Raw genomic sequence first — 15,984 nt, 5'->3', positions numbered from 1 at the left:
GCTTCGGTGTTGAAGAGAATGAGCAAATGTTATGGTGGCTGGCTGACACTTGACGGGTATGTGGCCTAAAACACCAAAATAATCGTATTTGTTGGGTATATCGAATTGCCAGAGCCGTGTGTGGTGTGGTGTGGGATTTTTATTTTGCTGAAAGGAAAAAAGACAAGTTATGGGAAGCTCAGACAGTAGGTGTTATATTGATGTGATGAGCCAAATGTCAATTTGAACACTGTTTTGGTGTAGAGTTACAGTCTTTTTAAAGTGTATCGAGCAGTTTTGGCAACAAAGTCAGACAAAACTGAGAGGCAGAATTATTTTGCATGCCAAAAGTGTGCGCTCCTGTGTGTTTGTATGTGTGGGGTTTCTATTTTTGTGAATATATGTCAGCACTTTTTATAAAAAGGATGAGAATAAAAAAAAAATTCACAGAGCAAATGTGGAGCAACAGAGCAACAGAAAAGTGGTTGTAATTAGGAGTCTAAACACAGAATTCAAGCCAATCTGGGAATATAACTTCATTTCAGGATTATTATTAATTAGTATGTTATCTTGTTCATGCCTTGAAACGGAATGTACAAACCAGGACATAAGTGTCAAAATGTGATATTTGGATTGAAGATCTGAAATTATAAAAAAAAAGTGAATTGGTGAAAGACTATTTGTGGTGGGTATTAAAAAAAAAAATTGCATCATGTCATAGAGAAGAGTTTTATATTCATAGATTCTTTTGCATCCGAAATCGCATACATTCTTGAGTAGGTACATATTTTGAATAATTACTTCACGGCCGCTAGAAAAGTATGTTATATATAGTATGAATGTGTGTAGTATGAATGTAATCTGGATGTACTACACACTCACCATGTTGTTATTATCACGTGACCAACAGCGTCAGTTGCGTCACTTCACTGCCATTCACAAATCCTCTCCTATGGCCTCATGGGATAGTAAAGTGTCCATCGAACGCATACTTCAGAATCCCGCCGTAAGAAGTTGGTTATCCAGAGACTTTTTGCCTTCTCATACTTCCTTTGTCACATACTGTTTTTCGCCTAATATATATTAGGGAAATATGCAATTTCGGATGCAGCCAGTGTGTTGTCACGAACTTCCATCACCAGCCCAGTCACCTTAGCACGCTACATTTCCCAGCATCCCTCCTGTTCCTGCACTCACTTAGCCATCACATGCACCTGCACCTCATCAGCACACTTATCACCTCTGGCATAAAAGCACACATTTCAAACAAACTCATCATCTGGTCTCAATAAAGCCTGGAACACACCAAGCCGACGGTCGGGCGTCAGGTAGTTTTGTGCGTTGGCCGACTAAGTTTTCTCAGTGTGTTCTGCACTGTCGGCTGAAATTGGTCCTGGTCGGCTTTGTTTCGGCCAATTTTACACGTTAAATTGCCGTTGGGCCGTCGGTGAAAGAGGGAACTCTGATTGGCTGTTCAGCTTACTGAACGAGTCAGTGCACGAGAATAATAGCAAAACAGCGAGCAAAGTCAAAACGGTACAGATAGAAGGCTGTTCTAATGTTAAGTCATCTTACCATTGTGTTCCTTGGCGAATATTTCAATATCAACATGACCGGAGTGGAATACAGAAAGTGTTTAGCAGGATTGATATTCAAAACGGTAAGCACGCACTGTTTTGTTTATGGTTTGTGTATCTGCAGCCTGCAGCATACTGTAGGTTTTCCCTTTTGAATGACGAATGACAGTTGTCTCATTTACACGCAGGCGCAGAACCCGCATTCTACCTAACAGTCGGCAGTAGTTCTCTCGCTGTGTTCAAGTGTAGCTTTTAACCCCAACGCGAGGCGACAACACAGTCGGCTTTCATCAGCGCTAGTTCGTCAGCGTCGGCTTGGTGTGTTCCAGGCTACAGACTACCTACGTGACTACTTACCTCCAGTTATTTCCTACTTGCTCCTTGTGTTTCCCGTCTCCAGTGATTTCTCCAAAGGGATTCTCCAGATATCTCCTACCTGCTGCATGTGTTTCCAGACTCCAGTGATCCTCTCCTTCACCTGTAAGCCTCATCCATTACCTGTACACTCATCTGTACTGTCCATCCTGGAAAGTGTGTGCTCTTCAAAATCTTCGTCACTTCTTCCACTATCTCCACTGTCACCTGCAACACAGTAAAGACATTCGTTATCTACGATCTGCTATATTCAAGATTACTCGCCTGTTTGCTCATTTTGCCAATGGTGCTAAATAAACCTGTTGGTTTCACAATATCTCTGCTTCTGAGTCTGGTATTTCCTGAACCTGTAACGACTGCAGCAGTGTGAGCACTCCACTCCGCCCTAGCGACCTGTTGTACTCCCTCTCCCAGAATGGCCAGCCGATTGCGGAGTACACAAGATAATCCTGGGAGCTGTCTTCCACCGCGTATGGAAGTGGTGCAGGTATAACGTCAGAACTCAGAAATCTAATTAGCTGCAGTGTTTAATAATGGGGTTTATTTCTGAGTAAAATAAAGCCAGTGGTAAACATAACTTGACAATATTTTTACGTGCTGTTCTACATGCACACACTCACACCCCAAGCTGACTTATCTAGTTACTTATTAAAAATGTACATATTCAGAAATTAACATTACAAATTCTAATTTTCACTATGGGTGTGTGCAATTTACGTTGTAGAACAAAATTATATAATATCAAGTTATGCATAAATTTATGGCTTTATTTTACACATAAATTTAAAAACCCCATAGGAAAATCTCAAAGGAAACCACAGCGAATTAGTCTTCCGGGTTCTGACGTCATACCTGTGTAACCCCCCGGGTACTACTCGTACTTCTCGCTACTCGGATATCAGGCGTGGGAGACAGGCACTCTAACAAGAAGGTTAAAGGAGGCTGCAGCCTCTAGCGTCAGTCACTAGGGCACCTCTTGAGATCAGAGGAGTAAGGTTTTACCTGCACAGCTCTTTTTTGATGACTTGGTTCATTGTATGATATGTTGTTAATGGCAATCTTTCATGGGAGCTTCGATGATCAGCTGTATTTACTAATGCTTTGGAACACAAATAACTGCACACTGGAACAATATGACCCTCCTGCACAGCCGATCAGTCACCATGACACCACAACTCCATGCTGCCCCAAAACACGCTCCAGCCCATGATTCCACTCCAGAGCCCGCTCCAGCCCCCGAGCACAGTCCGGTGTCGGCTCCAGCCCCCGAGCACAGTCCGGTGTCGGCTCCAGCCCCCAAGCACAGTCCGGTGTCGGCTCCAGCCCCCAAGCACAGTCCGGTGTCGGCTCCAGCCCCCAAGCACAGTCCGGTGTCGGCTCCAGCCCCCGAGCACAGTCCAGTGTCGGCTCCAGCCCCCGAGCACAGTCTATAATCCATTCCAGAATTCGCTCTGGCTCCGAAGCATTGCCAATAATCCAGACCGGTATTCCACGAATCCTCCATTCCGAACACCACATTAGGTAGAAAAGGTCCACTCCTGAACCTCCTGAGGGGATATTTAATCCGGAGCTACTTAGCCCAGTAGTCTCATTCACATCAGAATCAGGTGGTTAGTGCCAATGTTGTCTGCTCTGTCTGTGATGGCTGATTGTGTGTTTGAGCCGCACAAAAATCTGCAGTTCCTCATGAGGTTGCAGCGACCGCAATGGCTCATTCCGCAGCAGTGGCACATGCTTTTGAACTTCCTGTTTTACCTGTGATCCCTGGCGTATCTGTACTAAATGCTTGTAGTTTGGAGTCGAATTGTCAATAAACATGTTGCACTTTGAATTCAACATGGCCACTCAACAGACAGACAGATAGATTTTAGCAGCTTCTAAAAAAGGTTACTGAATGCATTTCATGATGCCAAGGGGGACTTTTTGGGGCTGAATCTGAAAAGGCATGTAAAGAAAGAATAAAGAAAAACAGAACAAGCAATATGTGGGCAACATCTCAACTATACAGCAAGTGGAAGCAGTCTGCATGAGGAAAATCCAGCCCAAAAGCATTCCTTCATCATTCCCACCCGACCCTCACCCACTGTATTACGAAAGAACTGACAGTAAAATTAAAAGAATGGAGGGAAGGACGAGGGAAAAATGGTATGTGCACCAAATTAGTGGAAATTGTGTTAGATGGGGAAATTGTTACCATTCATTTCATTGAACGCCAAAGCCAATATATCTGAAATTTGTCATTTATAACTTTCGCATTGGCCAATAAGTTCTCTATTTGTCCGATGCGTTTCATGTTTACTTTGACATCGTTTGAGACTTTTATTTTGAAAGTGATGAACACCAGCACCTGAGCATCCGAGCTCCCATTTTCTTTCTCATTTGGTTTACTGTATCTCTTTAACAGTTCTGTCTAATAAATTATTAGAATAATGAATTATTATTATTTTTTGTATTGTTATTATAAAAAAATCCTTTATTATAATAATTTATAACCATCGGCCATCAAAGAAAATCAATATTGGTTGACCACTAGAAAGAATAAAACAAACGTAAAATAACAAAGTAACAAAATTTATGCTGAACGAAAACACGTCTTAACATCCTGTATAATTTGTAGTAATAGCAACAGAATCTACAGATATATTTTCTACACAAGAGTCTCATTGAACTCTGAGACCTCAAGTGCCATTCCAGGTCCTGAATGTCATGGATCATGAATGTTTCAACCTGAGCGCTTGTTTGGGTACTCTCCTTCCTCCAGTGCTCCTTCACCCCAGGCCCAGACATCACATTAAATGCCAATTAGGGTCGAATTGCTCTAACAGAAGCTGTGGTTGAGCCAAGGCTCAGAGCTGGCCTGTGGGAAGGTGCTTATTGGTCCCAGAACTCGGGGCTAAGGATTCATGAAGTCGGGAAGCACACTGACTGCCCCTCAATGCGCGCACACACACACTTCTCCTGCTCATGACAGCGGAAATGATTATAAGAATCGAAATCTTGAAAGACTATTTAAAAAAGTATTCAAGAGTACGCTAAGAAAGAAAGTAATATAAAATACTTATTGCAGTATTTTAAATTGTAGGGGTGTGGCAAGATCTCGTGCCACTAAAATGTGACGAGATTTCTCAAAGCTGTCTCGCGATATCGCCATCCCTCCACTGTTGTTTTGCTGTTTTTATAAAAATAAAAACCATTGAAAACTATTGTTAATGACTGCTCTGCTCATCAAACACGAGTTGTACAGTTCACTGATCGCGTGACGATGGCGTCTGATTCGTTGCGCTACAGAGCCTAACGGTACGGATCCACTTTTGCGACACGACTGAAGCGTGGTGTTGCGACGCCTCCCCTCACTTGTACGTTGATGGGCGTGCCTCAAATTTACCGCTATGGGCGTGGTTTTTGTAGTAGGACGTCTAGAACAAATGACCTGCGAGAGACTTCCCCACAGTCTCCATGTGCTCTACTTCTATTGGATAGTCGCGTTGCGTTCAACGGATTAATTTGCATAAAGATGGGCATCGGCCAGCTTTTTGACGTGCAGCATTTTTTTAAATGCAGCGCCGCCTTCCCTGGATGCTTTGCGGGTGCGTTAAAGTCGCTTGACGCCACCCATATGAATAAAGTGGAGTGCGGCGCAACATAAGTGTCGCACAGACAAGTGGATCCGTACCGTAAGCGTCTGATGAAATGTATTATATTGTATAATGCTCGCTCAGCAGCACCGCTCCATATACACAGAATACATGCGATTTTAAAGTGAAAGTAAAACATGTAAAATCTCCCTGATGCGTGCAAATTAGGCGACATACATAGCCTAAAAGTCTGTCTCCCAATATCAAACCTATCTCTGGACGGTGTAGGTGTGGCTCTGGTCTCTGTTTTGGTCTCTGTTTGCACTTTGAATACAGAGAGAGTAGCCTACTGTAACGTCGGAAGAATGACAGACAAGGGAGGCTCCATTTCTATCGGAACGCAAGAACAATTGCAAAACTTGTTTCCTGGCCTACGTCCGAATTTAACGCCTTAACCCTATAACTGCAGGTGCAAAATAAAACTGCAATTTCACAACATTTTTACTGTGCGCTACAGTACTTTGGTTGTACTTGCACTTATTGTTTGCACTTAATAAGACTAAGAAAAAACTGTTATTATTTATTTTTTTATGTATACTGTTTTTATTTATTTGTTCAATTTGTGGAAAGGAGTTCAATTAGGAGGTCACACAATCAGTATCAAGTTCTGGAAGCTCATCATTTATTTACAGTAAGGTCTGAAGAGAATCATACAGGAGAGAAGCCTCAGTTGAGTTTGTGGCAAAACCTTTTACAGTGCTTTTATATTGTTGTCTTTGAATTTACTTACTTTACTTACTTACTTACTTACTTACTTACTTACTTACTTACTTACTTACTTGAATGCATTTGATAATTCATACTCATAATGTAGAACTGAAATGACTTAATTTCAAGATTATTAGTTAAAACATTTAAAAATGCACCAGCAGACTATCATGAATTTTGTATTTGAGGATTTCTATAAAACAATGTGCAAAAATATCGTCTCGTCTCATTCTCGTGAACCCAATCTCGTGTCTCGTCTCGTAGCATCACACCCCTAATAAATTGTGAACTGTGAGTGATATACCAGTAGACACGTTAAACCAGTAGACAATTTATTTATTGGTATCATAACAACCTTAATTCAAGCAAAAATAACTTGTGTTATATATCATTAAGGTGAAATAAAATCACTCATATCAAAAGAAATACATCATTTTTGGTGAATGATGTTTTGTTTGTCAGTAGGAGATGATCTTAACCCTGCTATTTACCGTGTTACCATGATTTTGTATTGTAAACTGCTAAAAAAAATATAAACAATATGTATACATTAATTTAGTTTGAGTTTGCACTTAATTAACACTTTGACTATTTGTCTGAAAGATGTTTACAACGTTCTCTTTAATTTTCAATTATCATTTTGTTTGCAACACAAAATAATTTTAAAAGGGTTCATATTTTGAAATAGTCACACACTGACAAACACAAAACTGTGTAATTTTGCTCCAACTGGAAAAAGCTCCTATTTCATAGAATGACCCAGAAGAAGGATCCCACAGAGACATTTCCCACTAAGGAGGGAGCAATACAGGCAATGAGACGGAGATATTACCTCCAGTCTGTCCGCCCTGACCTCAACCTGCCCCATCCTGTATTTACTCACTAACCAAACAACATGATAGATGCTGTGTCTGTACTTTTATTTGTTTTTCTTTTCTTTAACTTCAACCTCCACAGAAAGACCGAAGCGTGTTCATGATCTAACCACCATCCGTCCTGCCTCTTCTCAAGAAACTTTATATAAGAGACTCCCACAATTTAAAATTAAAAACAGCGTAGCCAATTCATCCTACATACTGTATAATGGGTGACCTTCTGTACACTTGAAAATATTCGCCTCATAAGAGCAATGGATCAAACCGCAAACATCACAGTCTCAGCATTGGTCAGCTGAGAGCATGTTAACAGCCAGGGGCCAGGTCTAAGTCAACACCAGAGTAGTTTGCCTTGCCCTTTCTGTCAAATCAATATCTGCAAATAATAAATGAGATCCCTGAGGGAAGCTCCAAACCCCACTACAAGGCCTGAACAAGTCTACAATTGGCTGGCTACTCAATATTGTAGGTGAGCCAGAACAGCGCCGAACATCTTTAGGACTCTATAATAGAACATTAATTGTACTCAAATCAAGACTAAGGGCACCCTGAGGGTTATCTAATAGGGCTACTTACAACTGTCATCTGCCAGTGAAACCCTGAAATATGAAATGCAAAGACGACAAAGTGCTAATTCACACAGAGGTGGAATATTGTAAAATATAACGCTCATTTTCTGTCCAGAGTAACTGAAATATTCTGTAAACAAATCCAAGGCAAATCTATAGATGGATATACAAAAAGTGACATCCATAAATTTATTTAATAGAAGAAAGCATACATCACTAAATGAAAGATGTTTGAAAACAAGCTTTACCCCCCTAAGCTTTAATGCAGTACATACTGTAGACTAGTTCAAAAGTTTGGGGTCGATACGTTTTTAATGTTTTGAATGAATTTGAAAGAAGTATCGTATGCTCACCAATGCTACTTTTATTTTATTTTATTTTTAAATCCTGTAAAAACAGTAATATTGTGAAATATGACCGCAATTTAAAAGAACATATTTTAAATGTAATGTATTCCCTTGATGGTAAAGCTGAATTTTCAGCAGCCATTAAGTCCAATAGTCATTAGTCTTCGGTGTCACATGATCCTTCAGAAATCATTCTAATATGAAGATTTAAGTAACATGTCTTATTATTACCAATGCTGAAAACAGCTGTGCTGCTCAATATTTTAGTGAAAACCATAAAAAAATAAAAAAATCAGGATACTTAGATGATTAGAAAGTTCAAAAGAACATCATTTATCTCAAATCTTTTGTAACCATGTAAAAGTATTTACTGTTAGTTCTGATTAATTGAATGCATCCTTGCTAAATATTACTAATAACTTATTTTAAAAAATGTTACTTACCCCAAGCTTTTAAACGATGGTGTAAGTGATTCATTCATACGAGCTCAGTGATTTATGTATAATTATTTATTTCATTTTTGTGAGTAAATTACACCTAACTTTCAGTTCTAGTCTGCTTTTTTGTTAGACTGGAGGGTGTGCTGAGTGTTTGAATTGTCCCTCCCTCTCTGTGCCTCTCACCATTCGCTAATCATATATGGCATAAGATGGAAACGAAGAAAACGTTAAGACTCACCCACATGTAATGTAAAACCAAAGTGTGTTGATCTCAAAAGGCCACCTCTGATACGTAAGACTCTGATAAATGGCTAGAAATGGAACGGAGTTCAAATTTAGTCCACCGGCTCCGATTCAAGAATTAATCCTTTCATTGATTTCCTGGTATTCCACTAATTTTTTGGACCCCAAAATATCCTCAAAAGCACCCTGTCAGTATGGACTAAGTCAAAACTAGGAAGAAAAAGCAGCTTTCAAAAGAATGACAGCATACATCCATGGATCAGCTTCCCTTTTGTGTGTACCTGTCCCAAAGACCTCCGAAAACTGAGAGAAAGCAAGAAGAACCAACTGGTTCCTCATCATGCGCTTGTTAGCTTGTCCAATCTTTGGCAATCAGCATCGTCCCTGGGGCTGAAAGACATAAGACGCCAGGGAAGCAGGGGAAGCCAAAGCTGAGGAAAGATCAATACGGCACTGTGAAACAAGAAGTGGAGGCTATTTACTTTTCATTGATCCGATGATGCTGGAGAAACACCTCAGTCTGCTGTTAAATTGAAGGAATAAGTCTTTGGGGCTGGTGGGGTTTCTTCTCGCAAGTGTCAAGCTCCAAGGTCAAGAGAAAAGCTGAACACAAGTAAAACTAAGCAAAAATGGATAGTTTTCAAGCGAATTAATTCATCACAATTAATTGTAACTTCACAGGAATGTGCACATGGCTTGTGGGTAAACTCAAAGACACAAGCAAAAGATCTAAGAGATTGTATGGGCCAAAAGTTATTAAAACCAATCAAAACTGAAACAGAAATTTGATAAAAGTAATTAAATGTAAAATGACACTATATCTTCACTGTATAAATTAAACAGATATTAATCATTTTAAAATTGCAAAAGTTATTCAGTAAAGGGCAGAGAGTGATTTCGCCTTTGTTCTTTGATTAACATTAAAAAAGCAGACAGCATCAGGATTATTATAATGCTGTCACTTTAAGAACAAATGCATGGATCCAATATAATGCTAAACATGCATCATTATACTAACTGTTTATGTTCCCTTAAAGGGGACCTATTATGCAAAAATCACTTTTACATGGCGTTTCAACACTGTGTCCACAGTGTGTAAACCAGCTTACATTGGTTAAAAAAAAATCCATCCACTCATTTTTATAATCCCCATAATTGTGCTGTTCAAAATTTCCTCCTACTGTCTGTGACGTCACTGTAGGGGCAAGCGCAATATAAACATTACAAATATTCTGTTTTTGTATGTACCAGTGAACAAACGAGGCTAATGTGTATGGCTAATGGCACCATTGTCTCTGACTGTATTCACAGATACCATACCAATTGCATAAGGCAAATGTCATAGCATGTCATAAAAGAAAGATGATTTATAAATTATAACTGTAATAAAACAAAATGAAATGAAACATGTTCTATCTCCATGCAGCATATATTCTCAGACTCACATGAGCACCTGTACAACAATGTATAGATGATCATGACAGAACATTGCTAATTAATAAGTTGAATAAAGTTAACACCACAACAACTACATAAATTACATAATTACATAAACTAACCATTAAAAAATGTCCTGTTGCATTATGTCCTGTGACTACAGTATACGTCCTGAGTCTCTCCATCTGTGTCTGACTCCGAATCGAACGTATAAGGTATAAGCTTCTACAAATTTGAATTTAAAATAAATACATTTTTAAGGTACACACATAAAAAAACGCTATGTTGTTACATCCAAATAGGGGCAAATTGAACATGCTATAATACATTTTCTGTAGGGTATTTTGAGGTGAAACTTCACACACAACGGGGGACACATACTGGGGACACACAGAGACATCTTGTAAAAAGGGTCATAATAGATCCCCTTTAAGACATAACCAACTATGTTTATCAGAGATGGGCATTTTTTTTTTACATCATTTTGTATGAGTTTGTCCATTCAAGCACAAGAAGACGTTAAATGGAGTTCAATTCAATATTCACACGCTGTCTGAGCTTTTCTGGGCACGCGCTTTTGAAACGTCCAACACAGCGTGCGAGTAACGTGCTTGAATATTTTAATTTGAAAGGCTTAAACTTTTGTGACGATGCAACACTGGCCTGTTAACTGTCAGCAGTGTAATTCATGTTTGTTACATCTTCTCACAACATGCCATGTTAGAATTCATAAAAATGTTACCGGACAACTGGCAATTGACACGTTTCATATATACTCGCAAACCAATTCCAATTTTTACTCACATTTGGCGTTTGCCGAGTGTTCATTTTAGGTCCTGATCATGACGTACTGTATGTGAATTGGATCACAAAACCAGTCACAAGTCGCACGGGTTTATTTGTGGCATTAGCCAACAATACATTGTATGGGTCAAAATTATCGATTTTTCTTTTATGCCAAAAATCATTAGGATATCAAGTAAAGATCATGTTCCATGAAGATATTTTGTAAATGTCCTACCGTAAATATATAAAACATTTATTATTGTGAGTGAATGCAGCACAATCACATCATAAATGGACAACTTTAAAGGCGATTTTCTCAATGTTTAGATTTTTGTTGCACCCTCAGGTTCCAGATTGTCAAATAGTTGTATCTCGGCCAAATATTGTCCTGTCCTAACAAACCATACAACAATGGGAGGTGACTGGTTTAGTGGTCCAGGGTCACATATTATAAACTGTAATTAAATTGTTTTCCAAGTTTTTCCAGACTTGGAACAAAATGAGAATTTACATTTTTAGATGAACTATTCTTTTAATATGTTCAATTTGAGAGCTGCAACGGCATTCTATAAAGGCTAGGAATACATTGGAATGCTAGGAATACAGTGTTTTCAACACTTCGAGTATCATCATGAGGACAAAAGTGCAGAAAATATTCGTGATTTTCAACACTGCGAGTATCATCATGAGGACAAAAGCGCAGAAAATATTCGTGATTTATCCGCCATGTCTTCTTTTTAAATTTAGTCGACAGAGACACTGCGATTGCAGTGTTGCAACTTATTCCAAAAGGTCAGTCACACTCTCACACACTCTCTTTTCTCCTCCTTCCCAATTAACCCTCTCAAACAGCTTAGATTACATTAGCTTTGAGCTCCCTCGCACCCTCCACTGGACTCACACAGCTCGAACAATGAACCCTGACTTGCTTCACAAATCTCCCCTTCAGCTAGGCACAATTATGAATTCAAATAAGGCTGATTCAGACTCTCTCATGCAGCACAACGCCTCTCCCATGACAAGCCTCAGTAATGAGGACTTTAAGCAGGACCACACAACAAGAGCAACGGCTGAACGGCCTTGGCCCCATTCACCACCACTGGGGTCAATTTAGGTGTTACATTCTTCAACTGCAATGCCCAAAGATATCTATTAATATATTACCAAAGGAAGTTTGAAAAAATAAACATTTTAATTACCCTGGCTAAGAGCAGAATGGGATATGACATAGTTTTCATGTAAGACACAGTTAACTGACATGTTGCATGTATTTGTATTCGGGCACTCACGCTCTGGATTGTTTTATTTGTATTTATATCTCTGTATGAGATTTTTTGATGGGTCATACGACTCCAAATTCCATTAGACCTACAAGTTTTTTAACACTCTGACACAAGCTCAGTGAAATGTTCTATGATTGGTTGGTTAGTTAAAGCTGATATGGCTGCCAGTCCCGCTCAAAAAAAGAATAAAATATTTTTTTATCTTCAGCGGTGGCTGCCGCAAAATGCTGTGTTTGTGGAAGCGACAGAATTTTGGGAGCACAAGCTCTGCTTGCGCGCCGCCAGCGAATCAACACAGGTTTCGTTGTTTTCCGCATGTCTCCCATTGAAAATGAACTAAACACTCACGACTGCCGCACAGGCCCGGTTCCAGGATCAAATCACTGAGGGTGCTTCTGAAATTACTGAGGGTGCTCTAGTAAAGTGCAGATGTAGGCTGAGCAACGACTACTCCTTAGCAGAGTGAGACATTTACGATTATTTAAATCATCACTTTTACAAATAATTGGAATATCATATCTAAAATATTTTGCTACAAACATTTTTATATGAATCTATTAAGCCCCATTCACACAGCACTTTGAACCCGGCAAATTGCCGGCAAATTGCCGGAACGCCTTCTGTGTGAACGCAAACACGACCCGGGTTTAATGCCGGGATCGATGCCGGGTTGGGGACCTAGTAACATTGCCGTGTTCAGACCCGGAACGCGCGCTGTGTGAACAAAAGCCAGGACAAATGCCGTAAGGGGTGTGTCGTAGTGATGATGCACGAGCCTTCGCAATGTGGTAGTTATCGTGCCACTCTGTTAATCTGTTAGAAGAAAGTTTGTGTTCGTCATCGATACAAGAAAGAACGAAAAGATGTCTGCAAACTGGACTGAAGCAGAGACCCGAGAGCTCCTTGCAATCCGCGCCGAAGCTGAGATCGTTCGTTCGCCACCTTATACGTCACATCATAACGTCACGCGTCTATCCGGGACATACCCGGGTTGTGTGTGAACGCGCTCTCTGATTCCGGCAAATCACTGGCAGTGTGAATGAACCATTTTCAAACGAACCCGGGTCAAATCCCGGGTCACTTTATCCGTGTATTTTCCGGAATCTCTGTGTGAAAGGGGCTTTAGTCTGCCTCAACATTGTTTAAATATATATTACTCTTTTAACATGTCATACTGCTGTCCTGTGCAGAGTGAATGCAGCATTTATATGCAATGCCACTTCCGAAAACTTTGCAGCATGCAATTGGCCGTCGGTCCTCGTAATTCTGTATACTTAAACACCTCTGTTTGCCCATTGCATTCAAAAGATCACTATGTCACTATATCAACTATGACTGTGATTGGCTACACTGTTCACTGCTGCAAAAACACGTTGTAAATAGATAAATGTGATGTTCTTCAGAGCGCAAACACAAATGTGCACTGGAGCGTTTGCTAAATCTGTTTCGCCAATATATTATTACAGTATCAACTGAGGGTTGATACCCCTCACCCCCACCCCATATATATATATATATATATATATATATATATATATATATATATATATATATATATATATATATATAAGGATGGTAATACTAGAAATTTTGCTTCTGGGAACAAGGCTTTGCTTATGGTTAGGTATTGGGTTATGGTATATATATATATATATACCATAACCCAATACCTAACCATAAGCAAAGCCTTGTTCCCAGAAGCAAAATTTCTAGTATTACCATCCTTGTGAGGACATTATGACATCACAACAATGATGGTGATAAGAAAAGAACTGTTTATTAAAATAAAAGATTTCTGAAGGATCATGTGACACTGAAGACTGAAGTAATGGCTTCTGAAAATTCTGATTTATTCAACATTCAAAATTCATTAAACAAACAAATATTTGTAAAACACTAAGAAATTATAAAATTTTCGACTCAAAATAAAAATCTTTCATCCGTGACAAAGAGACACTGTAAAACAACAAACTTCAAGGTTTAACAATGATACAAGCAGAATTCAGATATCTTACTGTAGCTGCTGTATTAAACGAACAAGAAAGATCACAAACTTTTAGGAGGGCTATGAGGACTAAGATGAAAGATGGGACTCTGTTGTTTATATAAAATAGACCGAAAGATGGCATTTAAACCATACAACACCATGAAAAGTCTATACAAACCTAAGCACTGTTAGCTCAGCCAAGTAGCCATCCAACTACAGACACTGTGAGGATTGTACGAGCATGGGGAGGAAAAAAATCAATTGAACAAATGTACTTTTCTAGACTTTTTTTAGCACAGGTGAGGAGAGTGAGGTAATCTATAGATGATAATGAGTGCAGATGGAGATGGAGAGGGAAAATAAAAAGGTTGTAATCTATCCAACATGAGTCTAAATTGGTACATTTTTAGTGAAAGGACATTCTCATGTTTCTTTGTCCAAGCAAGTAATTTTCCCTCTCTCTTTCTCCGGTGTGGCTTGCCGTGGCAGCATTTTCTGCAACACGGAGCACTCTCCCTTCTATTTCAATAGGACAGCTCATTTGCCAGACTGTGAACCGAACTGCTGACTGAGTCTTTTAGGGAGAGAGAGAGGGAGAGAGAAAGAGAGAGAGAGAGAGAGAGAGAGGGAGCAGAATGGAGAGAATGAGGGAGCAGGGAAAAGGAAAGAATATGAGGAAGCATTGTATCATTACTACTCAGAGAGATCACTGGACATTAAGGAACACTGCATTGCAAGGTCATGAACATTTTTTTCTCTCTTGTCGGCAGGATCGCTTCACACACTAACCTCAGCTCTTTTTATTAAATATTGTTACATTAGTCATATCAAATATGATGGCAACACTTTATAAGCAGCTCTCATTATGTTCATATTAGTTAATGCATCAACTAACATCAACTAAAAATGTTCATGTTAGTTCACAGTGGATTACATTTAATGCAAATTTTTTTACCAATATGCCTTCTAGATAAAGAAATTAGCACAGGAGGTAATTTTAGGGAGTATGATGGGCGAAAACTCTAGCTCCTGACTAGCTGGTTAAAAAGCAGACCTGTATAACCAGGTGCAACCGTGTGTGAATCATGCAGTGTGATGATTAAATCCAGCCTTTAAAAGAGGTCCCACAGCTGGCAAAATGCCAATTGAGAAGTCCTTGGATAGAGAGAAACAATGCAAACACACAAACACACACACACACACACAATAAACCCACTTCATGTTGTGCGTAATCCCGCCAACAACCCTTCATGCATCCACTCAAGGACGTTTCCCGGCCCCCGCTAACAAGCAGGCTGTGCAATTAGCCTGCTCATCAAAATAATGATGGATAGCCAGTAAACATGCCCACCACCACTCTACAGAGACAAACAGACACAGAGTCTGCATTCCAGCATTCAACACTTGAACCAAAAACATATCAACCTAATTAAACAATGAATTTAGTCATACAATTCTTTTATCCGAAAGTATCATGAAAGTGATCCACGTGACATACGTCAAACTCAATAGTTTTTGCGTGACAAACAGACCAAAATTCAAGCCATAAACTCCATTAAATGGATAACCGCTGTGACCATATCACTGAGTCACTATAGATATAGTTTTAAAAATCATTCTAAATTTAAAAGAATTGCATATTCCACAGCACAACTATTATGCTAACCGCACAGATGAACGATATAATTGGAATTGCATTCGAAATTATTATTTTTTCCAGCTGGAGAGCAAAAAAAGAAAGAA

Source organism: Phoxinus phoxinus (genome assembly GCF_949152265.1).
Source record: "Phoxinus phoxinus genome assembly, chromosome: 3".
NCBI classification, from domain to species: domain Eukaryota; kingdom Metazoa; phylum Chordata; class Actinopteri; order Cypriniformes; family Leuciscidae; genus Phoxinus; species Phoxinus phoxinus.
Note: the sequence above shows the minus strand (reverse complement) of the source record.